The following is a 19,135-nucleotide window of genomic DNA, read 5'->3' as shown; positions in this document are numbered from 1 at the left end:
GTCCTGTTCCGGGTCACAGGAATCTTCATTGGACGCCCTCTTGGTGTCCTCTCTGCCCTTGAGGCAGAGCCTCACGTTGTAGAGTGAAGTGTAGATGCTCGTGGACCTCCCTGATTCCCAGTGCGCCTGCGGCTCTTCCGCCTATTGTCGTCACTGTAAAGGAAGAGAATCCTTTCTTTGCTTGTCTTCACCACGGGAGGCTTCTCCAGATGCGTCAGTGGCCGCGAGAGCGGAGTCAGCCGCGAGCCTGGCTGTGATGAGCAGCTTCTTGGACAGCAGTGAGCTGAGAGTGAGGAAGCACAGTGACGGGCGAAGCTATCCATGGTGGCATACGCTAGACAGCACACCGCAGCTATTTCCTTCTTCACTAAAATGCAGGGGCACCCTGATGGGACCAGGGTGTTCATTGTGCAAAGACCACTGAGGATCTGGCAGAGACTTGAAGGGATCAAACAAGATGCTAGGCATCCCATAGACCCACTAAAATTGGGAAGGATCATCGGCGGCCTAGATAAAGTGCACAGATCACCTGCTGAAGTGCTCCTTTTCAAAGTAGCTTTCACTGGACGGATTATTGCCACGGAGGCCCTCCGGAGGTGGTAATTTGTGCATTTGTGAGGCAATGACATTGCCAACCTAGGGGCCGAGGAATTATCTGAATTAATAGTACCAGAGGTGTATTGGCTCTCATAGAGATTCTCTGGAGCCATGATAGCACTGTTACACATTGTTCTGAAAATGCAGTGGAGGGGTGGTAAGTCTGTCAGTGCTATTAATGAGTCAGCAAAACGTCTTAACAGGAAGGTGGCTAAACTATTGAACACAGCCCTTTGGCTTCAATTCCTAATGGTAGCATCAAAGAAGAGTATATTTTCTTGCAGGATCATGTGCATTTGTCCAAGGAAGGTAATGCAATGTTTCTTGAAAACTAGCTGCCGTGGATGGGTAAATGCAGTCGGCATCTAGGGTGGGGACAGATAGTAGGTGAACTATGCTAGCCTGTGACGGGTGAGGTCATGAGTGGCGAGGACTCTTCGGTCCCCTGCGGCATCCATTTTAGCAAAACAATGGGTGAAACATCACGTGAAAGGAAACTTAAAGGGTTGCTGGCAGCAAGTCATAAGGAAGTTGCAGTGGCGCGTGGGCTGGGGGCGGTCGCTGACAAGTTTTCCTTGTCTGTGACATCCCAAGCAGGAGCAGTGGGCGTGACCTAGCACCGGCCCTTTGGAAGACAAAAAAGTTGGATGCAGGAGGTGCCCAAGGCAGGTATCCTAAGGGCAGTCGGGACTCCTGCACAAGAGCTCCCGCAATGGGAGTGGGAAGGTGGGGACCTACTATAAGGAGGCTCCCGCCCCCTGGACTGGGGCATGGAACAGGATGGGTCTCGGATCCAGTCATGCTCTCACTGAGGAACAGTTTTTCTGTTTCAATTGCAGAGGAACAAAGTAGTTATGGTTAGGCGACTCCAATGTATTAGAGGTTTTGTTAAGGATAGGCTTCATTTGCAACAAACATGTAAATAGGAAATGTGCTTACTTTGCAAAGAAAATTAACACGTTCCATGCGTCGGAAGGCCCCCGCCAGTCCGATATCACGGTGGGCGTGTGCGTAGGATGGCCGGGGGCCGTCCGAATCACGCATGTGTGGAATTCACCCACAAAGTGGGGGAATGTGTGCCGCATGGAACAGGTTAAGGCAGGGGTCTTCAAACTGTGGGGCCCGACCCCCAGGGGGGTCGTGGAGTGATAGAAGTGGGTCCCACATTCCAGGTCACACTTATGTCTATTATTATTATTTCCAAAAAGGTGTCCTGGGGCTAATAACCATCTGCTGGCTGAAATGGCATATAAGAAACACACAGAAGGGGAAGGAGAACCAGCCAAATGGGGTTACCTACAGGGTATAGGGCCAGGTTTTTACAGCTTCCTAAAGGATAATAGATGAATGGTGGAGCGAAGCAAAGGTGGGTGAAAGTTCCATGACTGTGCAGCTGCACCAAAACAGTGAGGCCGACTATTCATGTTTTTTTAATTAGGGAACAATAAGAAGATTGGCACAGGCCGAGAGGAGCATACAGGTATGCCCAGTGAGGAGAGATGAGAGGGTGAGAGTAGATGGGATGAGAGAGGACAGCATGGGAGCGAGAGAATTAGATTTACGAGATCAGGGATGAGGAGAAATGTGAAGTGCTGAAGAAGTGCAGAAACGCAAGAGGAGAAGTGAGTGTGAGCGAAAGGTGATTGCACAGAGAAGGGATACTGTCAAACGGTGAGAGAAGATAGCTGAGTGATGATCTGTGACATAAAAAGAGAATTTGGTGTGATGTGGGTGAGGGACAACAGGGATGAGGGAAGAGAGGGAGTACTGAGGTGGGTGCTGAGGTAATAGGGGAGAGGGACGTTGGTTCCAGAAGGTGTGGAAGAACAAAGGGGAGATGTGAAAGATGAATGGTGGACTGGAGAGGTGTAAGATACAAATAGACAGAAATTTGAAGGAAGAGACTTGAGGTGAGTGAGAGGTGCTGAGGAGGGTAGAGAGAGGTGATGTGTCCAGAGAGGCCATGAGATAAATTAGAGAGGAGGGCAGTGAAAAGACAGAATGGCAAGAAGTGATTAAACATGAAGTGAGAGGTTGAATGGGGAGAGTTCAGAAGTTGTAAAAAGGGGTGAAAGAAAATGGCCTGCAAAGTGAGAGAGTGATGGAAGGGAGGGGTGAGAGGAAAGTGGCAAGGGTAAACTGCTTAACTCTGCATAAGGCTGCCAGGGTTTTAAGGGACCCTTGCTGCTCCCGGCCAGTGCCAGGTGAGCTTCTAATGTGGCAGCACTTATTCCTGCAGAGGGAAAGGCCCTTCACAAAGGTTGCCTAGACATCTTTGTGTTGTTTATTGCTGTATTTTCATTATAAACTGGTACTGATGAGATGAAATCTTTCCTCAGTGTTACTGTGTGTAAAAATGTCAAAATAATGCATTATTTATTTTCTCTCACCATACAATTTAGTCGAGCCTGCCGCATATTTTTGCTCCTCACCTGCCTCATAATTCCAGTAGCTTTGCTTTTAGGTTTAGAATTGTTTGTCGGGGGTCCTTACGCCTCAAATGTTTGACTGGGGGCGTCTTGGCATCCAAAAGTTTGAAGACCTTTGGGTTAAGGTATTGAATAATGTTTTGTGTGTACAATAAAGTGGCCTGAGATCTTTCTATCTCAACTCTAAATCATTAGCCGGTGACAGGTGGTTATAGGCAGGATCAGGGTAGTGGGTTACGTTGATCCTGGGGACCTCGGTGTCTCCCTGGCAATAGTCCTCACCAAATGAGTAAAAACTCTTCCACTTGCTTTCTGTGGTTAAAAGAGTGGCTTTAAAATCCTTCTGCTTTTACAAAGCAAACATGCTGCCTACGCTTCTCTGAGGCATAACTGCTGGTCTTACCAAGAACTAAGTGCAGTTGCTCACGGGGTAAGGCTTTTCTAGTTAGAGCAGTCAAACTTTGAAACAAACGTCCCATCACCTTGCGGAAGATTCCATCTTTGCTCCATTTTAGGAAGTCACAAAAGACCTGGGGGCATATCAGCAGGGAACAGCGATGAATAACACAAAGTGTGCTTAGCGCTTCATTATTCATCGCTGTCTATCTCTGGAATTTATCGCCCTGGTAGCGTGTTATCAACAACACGTTGCTCCAGGGCGATCAAAATTTCAGAGATAGGGGGGGAAATTGCAGTTTTGCAGGGAACATCGCTGGTTTTCAAGCGATGTTCCCTGCAAAGGGGAGATAACCTTGCTGATACGACCCTGTGGTCGTAGCAGCATAATCGGCCCCCTATGATAGGGATGGGTAAGTCAGGATTTTAGCAGACGTTAGTTTTTGGAGAAAACAGCAGTTTTCTCCAAAAACTAACGTCTGCTAAAATACTGGGGCAGCCTTGTAAATATCCCGATGTGCACATCAGCGATCTTTGCAAGGCTGTACTGCCCAGTGACGCCCACTTTGCATCTCATTAGAGATGCAAAGGGCGGCGTCGGGAAAAAGGGTGCTAACATGCGATTATGCATGTTAGCACCCTCTTGTAAATAGGGCGATAGTTTTATCTCTGCTTTGTAGGCTTTAAAAGCCAAAAAAGCATAGATAAAGCCCTTGTTAATATGCCCCCCGGTTTTTCAGCAACTAGGGCTCACTAGTCAATTCTGCTTTATCTTGGCTGTTTATTGTGGACTCACCTTATTGTTATCACTTCTCTCTGATAGCGCCAAGACACCCTGCAGTGTAATCGTTGTGCTCCACAAATGGATTACAAATATCCCCTGGTATGTAGCTAATCACAAGAGATCGCAAAGAGCAACCTGTATGATTAACATTCATTATGCAGTAGTTCTATGACCCCTGTGACTGGAAGTTTTGTGATGTGATCTATTAGTACATAGATCTCTTCACAAAATGACAAACTGGTCGCAAAAAGTTGTCGCACTATTTAAACCCACTATTTATGACATGTCTAATAGTACATTGCGGCCCAAGGTATACCCTTTGTGCTTTTGACTCTCCATGGATAGGGATAGTGAACAGCCAAAGATTTCTTTAGGCCTTGGTAGAGGAAATGCAAGTCAGCTATACTATAACACAGGAATCACACTTGATATACTTAATGTTTGGTTATATCTATAGTGTTTAAACAGACTGCAGATCTCATTTAGAGGGGGGCGCTATGGAATAAAGCCCAACAATGTGTTCTGGGACTCTTAGTGCTCAAATTAAACCTCTTCTAATGTAGTCACATGCAAAAGTGTCTCCATGTGTTCAAAGTGTTCCAGGAAGTGAAAATAGAAACTTGACCGCCTTATTTTGGGGTTTTAAGAACATTCTGAGGGCCAGTCCTCTGAGCTGTCTGTGAGTCTATCCTTCCCGAGTCTTCCGAACCTTCAGCATCTCTTCATGAGTTTCTCATACCTTCTGTGTGTCTGTCCCAGGCGTGCACATCCTCACAGATTCTCTTCTAGGTTTCCCTTGTCTCACATGAGTCTATACAGCATTTCCTGGACCTTCTATGGGCTTGTTCCTGGTGATCGGAATCTTCATTGTACGCCCTCTTTGTATCCTCTCTGCCCTTGATGCAGAGACTCACGTTGTTGAGTGAAGTGCAGACACTCGTTAACCTCCCTGACTACTAGTGCACCGTTGGCTCTTCCACCTATTGTCGTCACTGCGAAGGGGGAGAATCCTTTCTTTGCTTGTCTTTACCGCGGGAGACTTCTCCAGATGCGTCAGTGGCCTTGAGACCAGAGTCAGCAGCGAGCCTGGCTGTGATGAGCAGCTTCTTGGACAGCAGTGAGCCTGAGGCAGAGGGACAGCAGTAAGCTGAGAGGGACGGAGCGCAGCCACGGGCGAAGCTATCAATGGTGTCATACACTAGACAGTATACCACAGCTATTTCCTTCTTCACCAAAATGCAGGGGCACCCTGATGGGACCAAAGTGTTTATTGTGCAAAGAGCACTGAGGGGCTGGCAGAGACTTGAGAGGACCAAGCAAGATGCTAGGTGTTAGACCTGGCATCTTTGGCGTGGTTTCCCTGACTTTTTGCCTCTACCACCTGTATTTTTGATGCTGTGTGTAAGATACCCCTATGGTAGGCCCAAGGTACCCCCATGGGCAGGGTGCAGTGTATTTGAAGGGTAGGACATGTACTGGTGTGTGTGACATGTCCTGAAAGTGAAACACTGCCAATTTAGTTTTTCACTATTGAAAGACTATCTGTCCCATAGGATAGAATGGGAAATAGTCAGTAACATCTTACAAGTATAACCTCCTATTAGGACAAGATGAAGAAATGAAGTTTATGCTCTCTGAACTCAAAGTTTAATAACACACCATTTAGTAAAGATGGTTTTTAAATTGTGTGTTTGGAAATGCAGTATGCTTTTTCTTGTTTAACCATTCTGTGTGCCTCTGCTTGTTTGTGTATTGCCTGTCTGGTTTTGGAGAGACATGGGCTAGGGATTTGTATTCACTGTAGACAGCCACTGGGAGGTTGAGGTGTGTCTGGCCCTTCCTGGATGACTCAGAGCTGATCTGAATGGTGCTTGGCTTCATTTAGAGTAGGGGAGGAGATTTCCTTGCACCTGAAATGGGCCTGTCTCCATTGCACAATGATGTCTCCACCCCCTCTGGTCATACTGCACCAGGGAGGACAGAACTGATTTGGACTGGGCTCAGAGACCCTTGCACAAAGAGAACAAAGACAAAATGAGGTATAAGCAGTAGACCTTAAACCCCAGAACTTTAGATTACTTCTGGACTCAAAAGGAAACTTGGTCAAGAAGAGCTGAATCACCAGATGGGTAGAGGAGAGCATATTCAGCTGCTCAGGGAAATTAGTGTTGTTTACTAGGCAACTTAGAGCTATATATCGCACATATCCCCACCTAGGGGCTGTGGGCACACTGTTCATACACAAGGATGGAACACCCCTCAATAAGTTTCAATTCACCAAAGACCAGAGTCTGGCTTCAGCAGGTTAGAAACCTGCAGAGCACAGCCCTCATTCCTTCAGGAACAGGGCAGCTATCGTGGCAGTGGGCATAAGACTGGGAGGACAATCGGTCCAAAGAATAGGAAGATGGAAGTCCGATTGCTATGAGCGGTATGTGAGATTGAAAATGTTGTGATGATTTGACATTAATTCTTGGCTATTCCTAAATGGTACTCTCCTATCAACGCAGGTGGAAGAGATATTAAAGATTTTCGGTTGTCGGATCATTCATACACACCTATCAAAACAGGAGCAAGACGGGTTAACCCCTTCGATGCTGATGACGAGCTCAGCTCGTCATCACCCATGGGGGTCGTGTGCTGATGACGAGCTGAGCTCGTCATGGTGCCACTAAAATGGCATTTTCCAGCACACAGCGAGAAAACGCCTAGCATCCAAGTGGTTAAAGAAGTGCTGGTGTTGGGTTATTCGTATGTAAAGCGTGCAGAGGTCTGGTATGCACCCAGGGATTATGCAAAGCACACTGGACAGGCCGGATTTTGTCTATCTTTCTGCAGGGCAAGAGGTCTCACTTAGTGGACGTGAGATCTTCAGTGGATGGATTATTGCCACAGAGTCCTCCTCCCCTGTCCCCGAAGCTGTTGATTGTGTATTTGTGAAGCAATGACCATGACAACCTAGGGGGCAAGGATTTATTTGAATTAATAGTCCCAGAGGTGGGTTGGCTCTCAAAGAGATTCTCTGGAGTCATGCTGGCACAGTTACACATTGTTCTGAGAATGCAGTTCGGAGGTGGAAAGTCGGTCAGGGCCATCAATGAGTCCGAGAAACATCTAAACACGAAAGTGGCTTAACTATTGAACACAGTCACTTTAGCTTCAAAGGTGAGTATTTTTTCCTTGCAGGATGGTGTGCATTTGTCCAAGGAAGGTAATGCAATGTTTCTTGAAAACTGTCTGGCATGGATGGGCGAACGCACTCTGCATCTGGGGTGGGAACAGATAGTAGGCGAACTATGCTAGCCTGTGATGTGTGAGGTCATGAGTGGCAGGGACACTTTGGGTCCCCTGCGGCATCCTTTTTAGTGAAACATCAGCGTGAGAGGAACCTCAAAGTGTTGATGGCAGCAAGTCATAAGGAAGTTGCAGCGGTGCGAGGGGCCGGGGGTGGTCGCTGACACGCTGTCCTTACCTGCCACTTTCAACGCAGGCGGAGTGGGCGTGTCCTAACACGGGCCCTTTGGGGACAAAAAGGTTGGATGTAGGGGGTGCCCAAGGCAGGTATCCTAGGGGCAGCTGGGCCCCCTGCACAAGGGCTCCCAGAATGGGAGTGGGAAAATGGGGACGTCCCATAAGGATGCTCCCGCCCTCTGGACTCGGCGGTGGAAAAGGATTGGTCTCGGAGCCAGTCATGCTGTCACTCAGAAACTGTTCCAAATGCCCAGGAACAAAGTAGCTATGCTTAGGTGACTCCAATGTATTTGAGGTTCTTTTAGGATATGCTTCATTTGTAACAAACATGTATATAGGAAATGTGGTTACTGTGCAAAGAAAATTAAGGTATTGAATAATGTTTTTGTGGGTACAACAAAATTCGGCCTAAGATATTTCAATCTCTACTCCAAAGGTGGTCTCAGGCTAAGTCATTAATGGGTGCCAGTGTTTATAGGGAGGAGCAGGGTTGTGTGTTCCTCGGCGTCTCCCTGGCAACAGTCCTCATCAAATACTTAAAAACACTTCCACTGGCTCCCGTGGCTTTAAAATCCTTCTGCTTTTACAAAGCAGTTCGCGGCATTCGATTTACCTATCTCACAAATGTAATTATTACATTTATACACGCTGTCTAAGCTTCTCTGAGGCTGAACAGCTGGTCCTACCAAGAACGAAGTGCAGTTGCTCACGGGGTAAGACTTTTCCAGTTAGAGCAGTCAAACTTTGGAACAAACTTCCCATCACCCTGCAGAAGATTCCATCTTTGCTCCATTTGAGGACGTCACTAAAGACCTGGCTTTTCAGGAACTAGGGTGCGCTAGTCAATTGTGCTATGTCTCGGCTCTTTATTGTGGACTCACCTTATTGTTGTGTCAGTTCTCTCTGTTAGCGCCAGGACACCCCGCAGGGTAATCGTTGCGCTCTACAAATATATTACAACCGTGCCTTGCTTTGTAGCGACTCACAAAAGATCACAAAAAGCAACCTGTCTAATTAACATTCATTGTGCTGTAGTTCTTTGACCCCTCTAAATGGGAGTTTTGTGATGTGATTTACTAATACATAGATCACTTCACAAATGGACAGACCAGTCGCAAAAGGATAGTGCTCTATTTAGACCCACTCTTTGAGACATGTCTAATAGTACATGGACTGTTCCCATGAGGCACAGGGACAGACTGATTTGCATACGTCTGAACTGGGGTGGTGGAGTGAGCTAAAGAATGGTGATGGATTGAACCCAGATCAGTTGACTGGGGGTGAGTGTTTGATTTGCTCAAACGCTCCGTCCATCATCCCCCTTGGTATCGCTTTAATGGAACATTAGCGCCCAGTTATTCCCTTTGCGCTTTTGACTCTCCATGGAAAGGGATAGCGAGCAGCTAAAGTTTCTTTAGGATGAGCTAGAGGAAATGCAAGTCAGATAAACTAGAACAAGGGCCACCGGAATAATGTGGCAGAGGAGGGCCAAATTATGCGGCAGGATTGAGTAAATTACGCAGCATTGTGTAGCAGATTTTGAGATAGTATTAATTCATTATTTCATACTTAAAAACTTTTTTATACTGTCTGGGCATTAGTTGCAACTCATTAGTACCAGTTTAACACCCAAACACAGCAATAAGCTACAGAAAGGTGATAAGTCAACATTTGCAAAGGGCCTTCCACTGCACAACAGCACGTGTCACTGCGTTTTTAGTAACTTTTGAACTGTTTGAGCTAGAAACACATTATTTATTTTGTTAAAATCTGGACATTATGCAGCAAATCAAGACTTTTTTCACCATTCTGCTCTCATTAAGACCACCACCACTGCCATGTCATCACACATTACCTCCAGAGGGTATATCTCTCACCAAATGTGGCTGTAACTCCCCCCCACTCGCCCGTCCTAAACCTCCTAGAAAACGTCAGACCAAGGCTAAATCCTCTGAACATCTGGAAAACTTAACTGGCTTTCTTATCAATGCCAGATCCCTGATTAAAAACAAAATCGCTTTCAATGATTTTGTGGTACAAAGGAAACCTTCCTGGGTCTTCATTACAGAGACCTGGGGATCTACCTCGACCGGCCCTGATCTAGTAGAGGCTATTCCCGATGGCTATGCCCTGACTAGAATGGACCGTGTCGACCGTAGGGGTGGAGGACTGGGAATATTGTGCAAAGATCGCTTTACCTGCCGTATCGACCCCCTCTCATCCCCCAAGGAGAATTATGAGGCATTACATTTCACCATTCAGCTAGCTCCCTCTGTTTCCTTTGCAGGTATCCTTTGCTATAGGCCCCCAGGTCCAAGGACTAATTTCTGTCATAATTTACTTACTTTACTAGAACCTTTTATTAGCAAGCCCAAGTTCACTCTCCTAGGTGATTTTAATTTCCATCTGGAACTACTAGAGGATAACAACACTAAAGTTTTAACAGAGGGTCTAACTTCCTGTGGACTTAACCAACTTGTCGATGGTCCTACTCACGCCGCTGGACACACCCTAGATGGCATTTTCTCCAACGATACCAGACTGGGGATCGGTACTCCGATCCCCCTGTCCTGGTCTGACCATTCGGCTATTGCCTTCCATCTCACCATTACTCCTTCTTGTTCTGACCTAACAAATAAAAAAGGATGGGAGACTAGGAGGAACTATAATAACATATCTAATACTACACTCGCTCCCTTCCTGACAGATATTCATCCCCTCTCTTGGCCTGATGCAAATGAGGCTGCTATGGCTCTGTCGGCCGCTCTTACTAATGCCCTGGATTCGCTAGCAGCCCTTCAAAAACACTACTCGGCCAGGAAGAGCCCCTCGTCACCCTGGTTCTCGGAACATCTATGATCACTGCGGCAGAAATGTAGACAGAAGGAAAGAGTTTGGTATGCCCACCCGGACCCCCTGAGGAAAAACTTACATAAGTCCGCCCTGAGAGAATACAAAAAAGCTATTGATGAAGAAAAAAAGAACTACTTTAACAAAATTATCACCTAATTGAAATCCTCTAGGGAACTTTTTTAAATTATTGACACCTTGGCCACTCCCAAAACAACTGAATCAGTGAATGAGTCGCAAGAGCTCTGCGACGATATCGCAGGATTCTTCCACTCTAAAATCTCGGATATTTACATTTCTCTCAAATCCCTTAATATTTCACTAGATGTCAATAGCACATTCCTGCCCTCCCCCTCTCCCCCTCATACACGGCAACCACTGATTCTGATTCCCTGCCAAATTTCTCCAGTTTTCCTCACCTGTCGCATGAGGAACTAAATCACCTTCTCAATGCCACTAAATCTTGCTCTCCTCTCGATCCCTGCCCTTTAAAAATCTTGAAAGCCTGCAGAGAGTCTGTCCTCCCTCCCCTCCTGCAAGTTCTGAAGATGGCCATTGATGAGGGATATTTTCCTATTCCTTGGAAATCGGCAGTTGTAAAGCCCCTTCTAAAGAAACCTTCGCTCAATCCAGAAGTCTTAAAAAACTTCCGGCCAATATCTCTGCTCCCAGCCCCAGCAAAGATGCTTGAGGCCTCCTCAACTCTCATCTGACCACATATCTAGAAAAATCGGGTCTTCTTGACATCTCCCAGCATGGGTTCCGTGCTGCTCACAGCACCGAGTCTGCCCTCACTGTCGTGGCTAATAACATCCGCACTGAGGTTGACAGAGGGCGGACAACTCTGCTGGTGCTCCTCGATCTCACGGCAGCTTTTGATACCCTATCCCCTTCGATCCTGGTCGACAGGCTGAAGGGGATAGGGGTGAGGGGAAGTACCCTGAGCCTCCTGTCTTCTTTTCTCTCGCAGAGACAGCAAAGGGTCCAGCTTGGTGGCTTTCTGTCCTCCTCCCAAAATGTGCAATGTGGGGTTCCTCAGGGCTCTGCCCTGAGTCCCCTGTTATTCAACATCTATGTTGCCGTGGTGATAAGATCCTTTGGGTACCAAACTTTGTCTTATGCAGACGATACCCAAATTATCATCTCTACTACCTCACCGACCACTGAGGCCGCTTCCAAATTTCAAACTTGTATGGAGACGTTCTCTCAGTGGATGGTGCGCAATTACTTGAAGCTCAACGGTGAGAAGACGGAGGTCCTAGTCTTTGGAGGATATCCCGACATCTGGTCCAAGGACTGGTGGCCTCCCTCTTTGGGAGATTGTCCCCAACCCACCAATTCGGCCAGGAACCTTGGAGTTCTTTTTGACTCTGCCCTCTCCTTTGACCTTCAGGTAAATAGAACTGTATCCACCTGCTGCAATACCATACGCATGCTAAAAAAGATTGCTCCCTACTTGTCATCTGACGCTCGCAAGCAGTCTACTGTTGCCCTGGTATCTTCCAGGCTTGACTATTGCAATGCGCTGTATGGGGGCATTAACAAGAAAGCCCTCCATCGTCTTCAGATGGTTCAAAACTCTGCTGCTAGGATGGTTCTAAACCTCCCAAGGCTATCATCCGCAACTCAGGCCAGAAAGGATCTCCATTGGATACCCATACATGCCAGGATTTCCTTTAAGCTTATATGTCTGGCCCACAGAGCCGTGTTCGGCTCTGGCTCCGATGGTATAAAGGCTCTGGTCAGTCCCTACTCTCCCAAGAGAACCCTTTGATCATCCTCAACAAATCTGCATGCGGTCCCCAGATTTAAAAAGGCGAAATGGGGAGGAAGAGCCTTTTCCCCTCTGGCCCCTAAATTGTGGAATAACCTCCCCCCCCCAGCTTTCCAACCAACCTTCCCTGATTACGTTCTGGAAGCTCTTGAAGACTTGGTTCTTCTCTCAGGCCTATTACTAAACTTTTAAACTCATTGTCTGTTTATGTCATTTTATATATATACTCTATGTTTTAGTCTGCGCCTTGATGCCCTTTGAGCTAAGTTCGCGCATTATAAATAATCCTTCATTCATTCATTCCTTCATTCATTCATTCATTCAAATTATGGATTATGTGGCAAATAAGGCAAATCTATAATTTGCGAAAATCGCCACGGCTGCGCAATCGCATAATTTCAGTGGCCCTGACCTGACTATAACGCAGTAATCAACTAGAGAAACTGAATGTGTGGTTATATCTCTAGTTAAAAACAGATAACAGACCTCATTTGGAGGAGGGCTCTATGGAATAAAGCCCATCAATGTGTTCAGGGACTCTTAGTGCCCCAAATTAAACCTCTTCTAATGTGGTCACGTGCAAAAGTGTCTCCATCTGTGCAAAGTAATCCAGGAAGTAAAAACTGAAACTTCGCCGCCCTAGTTTGGGTTTTTTGGAGCGTTCTGAGGGTCAGTCCTCTGAGTGGTCTGTGAGTCTGTCCTGAGTCTCCTGAGCCTTCAGCATGTCTTCGTGGGTTTCAAGAGCCTTCCATTGTTTGCACTGAGTTTCTCATACTTCCTGTGTGTCTGTCCTGGTCGTGTACACCCTAACAGAGTCTCTTCTCGGTTTCCCGGTCCTCCGTGGAACTATCCAGGTCTCCTGGGCCTTCTATGGCCTGTTCCGGGTCACAGGAATCTTCACTGGACGCCCCTTGGTGTCCTTTCTGCCCTTGAGGCAGAGCCTCACGTTGTAGAGTGAAGTGCAGGCTCTCGTGGCTCTTCCGCCCATTGTCGTCACTGCGAAGAGGAGTAGTCCTTCCTTTGCTTCTCTTCACCACGGGAGGCTTCTCCAGGTGCGTCAGTGGCCTCGAGCCAGGCTGTGACGAGCAGCTTCTTGGAGAGCAGTGAGCTCGAGGCGCGGGGACAGCAGTGAGGCTGAGGAGGCAGAGGAGGCAGGGACCGCAGTGAGCTCGTGGCGCAGGGACAGCACAGCAGTGAGGCCGAGGCGCAGGGACCGCAGTGAGCACGAGGTGCAGGGACCGCAGTGAGCCAGAGGCGCAGGGACAGCAGTGAGCGGAGAGAGAGGGCGCACAGCGACGGGCGAAGCTATCAGTGGTGCAGCAGGTGCAGTGACGCTGGGACACGGAGGCGGGGGGCTGCTGAACCCTGACTTTAGCTGTCTTTTACTACTCAAAGTGCAAGGGCTGCAACACTAGCAGGAGAAATGGTTGCAATACCAGGGAGCACCATGACAACAGTATAGCTATAAATGGTGCAGCAGGTGCAGTGGCACCGGGGCCCTGCTGAACCCTGATTATTGCTGTATTTTACTACTCAAAGTGCAAGGGCTGCAGCAAGAGCAGGGAAAATGGTGCAACACCAAGGAGCACCGTGAAAAGGGCGGAGCTATAAATGGGGCAGCAGGTGCAGTGGCAACGTGCCCTTAAGGGGCCTGTTGGACCCTGATTATTGCTGTATATTACTACCCAACTAGAGTTCGGGGTGGGGGGCACACTTCCTGCTTCTAAGGCAAATGGAACCCTTTTATGCCACTGCACAGCGAGGTAGTCCAACGACGCCTGCCTGGTGACAAGTTTCTGGCTTAGAACGCCCCCCTGCCCCAAGCATTTACTGAACTACCCCCTCCTCCAGAGGCTAATGACCCCCTAAATCCTAAAACAGCCCTCCTAGATTCTTCTTCTTGTGCCCATAACTAGAGACGTGGAAGAGCTTTACATGCCCTCGTGCAGGCAATGAAATTGCCCCTCCCACTCCCTAGATAAAAACAGCCACTGTCACACCTCTGGGTCCCCACGCCCCTGTGCCCATGCACCTGCAGCACTATCGATAGCTCCATCCCTGGCAATAACTCCTGCACCATTTCTCCTGCATGTGCCCTTGTGTGCATGTTTTTATTCTATTTTATTAACCTTTGCTCTATAAAGGTTTTGATGAGCCCGCCTTATCTGTACTGATGTGTTCTTCATTGATTTATATTAGTTTACCTTATCGCAGCAGTGGCATCTTTTGGTGACTTGAAAGCACGCCACTACATAGAGGGGTTCCCCATGAGCCATGGGTATAACAAGGGAGGAGAGAGGCGATAGATTGAGTTGCAATGTTAATATTGTCTAGTGGGTCGTTTTCTTGAAAAATAGATGGGAGTTGAGTGATGAAGGCACAGACTCTTTGATCATCATTTCATCTCCATTACGTACCTTCTTGAGGCACCAATGCACCGTAGCAGCATGGCGCTGGTTGCGTCAATCTGGAATAAGATGAACACGTTTAGTCTGATATGTTAATGTGTGTCGGCGGGAATGAGGCAGAGACATGAGAAGGAGGCGCTTGCTCTCCTAGTCATTAGTTGTCCTTCTTAATGAAGTTGTCTTAAGGTAGTTGGGTTTTGCAATCAGTCTCAGAGTCCAGGTGTACCAGAGTTTGGGTCCTTGGACCTGCCGCCATGTTTGTGAAGTTTGAATTCAAGTTTAGTGATCTTGCGACCGGACATGAATGTATGGCTGTGCATTAGCATCCCCCCCGCCACCCCCTTCTGGCATTCCAACATTCGGTGCTGCGGCTGGAGTTGGCTTTTGGGCATTTATCAGACTCTACCCTCGGTTGATCTATATTTCCGACTCTGGACTGCTGGCTTTAGACCCTCTTGTGTTCTCTCACATCCTGGTTCGGTTGTCGGGGCCTACCTTGAAAGCCAGTCAGGCCCTCTCTTATGGAGGCACCAAAGGCCATGAAGACAGATCAAGTTCCATCTTGCAATTGTCTGTGTTGCATCAAAGGGCAATGTCCAGTGCTTTCTGTGGGTTTCAATTCTCTGGGGGCTCCTGGCTGTTTTATAACTAGAGGCTAGGCAGAGTGCTCTGTGCCTGTCATGGTTAGGTGGTCATACGTCGAGCGGCTACCCTTGACTAGGAATCACCTCATACCCCATCCATAAATCAATGACTGTGGAGTGATGGGCATAGAAGAATTAAAGGCAGGAGACCCCAGTTCCAAAATTGCTGGAATTTTCTGTGTTACTCTTACTGTTCTAGAGTTATTATGTTGAATTTGTAGTTAGACCGAACCCTAAATTTCAGTTCACGGGTGATTTATTGGGTCCAGAAAGTGTGCCTGGCAGCTATAAATCTTGCCTGTGACAGGACATTTTAAGGTGCAGCCTCCTGAGTTTTTCTCATCAGCGTTTCCTATTAAAAAGCATTGACTTTAGGAGACCTGTTAGGAGTCGAAGTTGCCTTACCTTCAACAGTGTCTTATGTTTTGGACTCCCAATCTCGGTTTCCTTGTAGCCTCTGTATATTGTAATTTTGGAGATTCCCCATCGCACTCTGAAATTATCATCATCAACTGTGGACTGTTTCAAGATTCTCAGCTACATGGACTCAATCCCACTGAGTTACTTCAACGTTTACCCTGGGCTGCTGGGAAAACTAACGCAGAGGGCAGAGGTGCTACAAGACTACAAGCTCAGTACTTGGGCTCTGGTGGTGATTTTGGAGAAGCAGGTTAGGAAGATGCCAAATGGGATAGATAATTAGGTAATGATCGTGTGGGGGAGAAGAGAAGGTAGAACATGGCGCAGGGCAGGCATTGGGAGTGCGAGGTCTGGGAGTGAGGAGTTTGGGGAAGTGAATACGTCCATTGTGCTGATTTGTGTTGCACATTGTGAGTTGTATGGATTTTGTGTCTTCCTCCTCTCAACAACAAAGAAATCACTTATTTTTTTTAAAGTTGCAGGTGGGAAGGTTGTTCAAGGGTTGGAAAGAGGGGCCCATTGTACTGCATGTTCGAGGAGCTGGTGAGAAACAAACATAAACCGAAGGGCGTCATTAAAGGAGTCACAGGAGGTAGAAGTGAGCAGTAAATCCAGGTGGATGGAGGTATGAATTAAAGGAGTCAGGTGTAAACTTCAGATGATAAGGACCTCAGTGGTTGGTGTGGCTGAGGGTTGATTGTTTGCAAGAGTGCACTGAGGCATGGCCAGAGGGCGTGACCATGAGTTTGGGTGGAGGAGGTTGGGGTGTCAATGAGCAGTGTTGCAAGCGGAGCTGGGCAAAGCCAGTATGCTGATTTTTGTTTTTAATTTCAGATTTAAGCCTCTGAGTATCATAATTGTAGCATATGGTGGCGAAAGAGAAACTATCACATGAAAATGTTATTTCACCTTAAGGATGATGGCTGTCCCTGACGTAGACATGGAATGGTCCAGTAATATTAAAGAGATGACTTATAAGGGGGGATTCTAAGGAGGACAAATAAAGGTCGACTGAGGGAGTTGTAGTACTCCTGTGTGACTACTTGAGAGGAGAGAAATGTAACTTCTTTTAGTGGATAGCAGAAGGGTGAATAAACCAGGCGCAGTCCATGTAAAGGGCATCTGGTGTGGTAATATAAGGATAAACCGGGGTTCCTATGATGACTTTGAGGTGGAAGACGGGGCAATCTGAGTCGAAGTGACTGATGATAAAACTGGAATAGTTACCTATGGATCGAGGGTTCCGTAGGCTTGTGTTTTTAAATAATACATTTATTTAGAGAGTTTTATAAAGCGCTGACAGGACCGGTGGGTATCAGAGCACTTTACAACATGTACATAGATAATAATAAGAACAGACAGACAGACCAAAATGAACAGCTGTTCGGAAGCCAGGTAAAAGAGTTACTAGATTGTATCTACAGTGTATTGTTCAGAAGGTTAAAGGTGCAGAGCGAGGAGGAGATCTTTTAGTTTTCTCTTGAAGGCCAGGTAGGAGGGCTTGGTTCTGAGATCTGCTGGTAGGGCGTTCCAGATTTTTGAAATTGCTCGAAAAGGACCAAGCCAGGGCTTATTGTTTATGTCTCTTGGGGGATTGAGAAGTAGGTTGTTGATGCTCCTCATTTTTCTTGCCTGGCCTGCCTTGGTGAGTTTGGCTGCCAGGTAGACTGGTTTACCAGTGTGAAGGACTTTATGGGTGAGACAGGTAGTTTTGAAATGGAAGCGAGCTTCAATTGGGAGCCACTTGAGAAATTTCAAGGAGGGGGAAATATGAGCATTCCTTTTAGCTTTGGTCACCAGAGATGCGTTTTTGTAGGAATGGCTTGTTGTGAAACGTTGGTATGGGTAATTTGGGCAGCCAGGGTGTATTAAGAAAAAAATACTGTGTGTGGTATGGGTAAATGGCAACAGAGACCATGTGCCGTTCACAAAGATGTGGAGAATAAGGCAAGTGGTCGTACATGAAGATGAAAATGCTGTCTTCTTGAGGGCCTATTTGCCTTGTGGTACTAGAGTAGATTTGGGATGGAAGTGACATGGTAGACCAGGGGAACACAATAGCCCCATCTTACGTCAGCTACAATGATGCTCTGCAGCAATGCTGTTAAATACTGAACATGTGACCTCACTGGGGTCTCTAACACATTTTAAAATGGCTGCCTTGTTTAGTTCTTGTGATTGGGAGACATTACAATCTTTGATGGTGATGCCAGGATGTCAGATGTCTACTTATGGAGCCTGCGCAGTTTGTGGCTGACTTGGCTTCTTGTACTGTGATTGAGAGATATTACAGTCTTTGATGGTGATGTCAGGCTGCCAGGTGTCTACTTGAGTGTCTGTGCACTTGGCGGCGCTAGTGTTGGATCAGGATGGTTGGAGGTTGTTAGACTGGGAAACTTAGGGGAAATGTACAATGCAAAGGCACAGCACGGCACCACAAGCAATTTTTCTGCCATGAGCTACGTCATTTCAAAAACATATGGATGCTGCGTATTTAAACGAATAAGGCGCACCCCCCACTCTCCTCTGTCCCTTGTGCCGGTGCTAAAAGAGCAGCCATGTACCAACGCAGGTCCCCTTCAACCATAGTGCAGGAGTGCCTGCGTTGCAGAGATGATTGTGTTTGTGCTCCTTCTTGTATAAAAACAATATTTTATGGCTTTTTGCTCCTTCTATGTATGCTGTAGAATGAAACACACATTGAACGAGCAAAAAACTAGGAGAAATAAAAGTATTTCTCCTCGTTGCGCCACTTTAATGCCTCCCCTTGAAAGGCATTAGTTTATGGCAGTAATCCTGGGGCAGTGTCAAAAAGCCATGGGTGTTGCATGGGAGCACCCCTTTAACGCAGAAAACTGTGTGAAAGAGGGCCATATTTACAAACCAGTGTAAAGCCATGCAAAGTGGCATTGTGAGGCCTTGTAAATATAGGCCAGCACACAGTGCCACTGGCGTGTAAAAAAAATGACGCACCAGTGCCGCCAGGGACTTGTACACTCCACGCAGTTCGTAAGACCTACACCTCTGTTGTCATGCAACTGGCAAAAAGCCATTTAAGACTATCGGCAGTGATTACCTCAATGGATCCGGCAGGGTTACCAGAAATAATGTAAAAAAACACTTTATCAATTTGCAATGGCTCTATATGGCTAATAAAAAACAGCTGTGGCGTAGTGCCCCTCTGACCATTTGTAATAATAAGACCCCCAACACCGCATGATTTATCACTCAAATATTCCCTTTCAATATAAAATAAAATGTGGATTTGTAAAGTGGGTGCAATCCTTTAAGGGTATATTAACGCTGAAAAAACATATGTTTATTTTTACTTGATTCAATGTTTGGAATTGTTGAATTGGAAA

Source organism: Lissotriton vulgaris, chromosome 12 (genome assembly GCF_964263255.1).
Source record: "Lissotriton vulgaris chromosome 12, aLisVul1.2, whole genome shotgun sequence".
Taxonomy (NCBI): Eukaryota; Metazoa; Chordata; class Amphibia; order Caudata; family Salamandridae; genus Lissotriton; species Lissotriton vulgaris.
Note: the sequence above shows the minus strand (reverse complement) of the source record.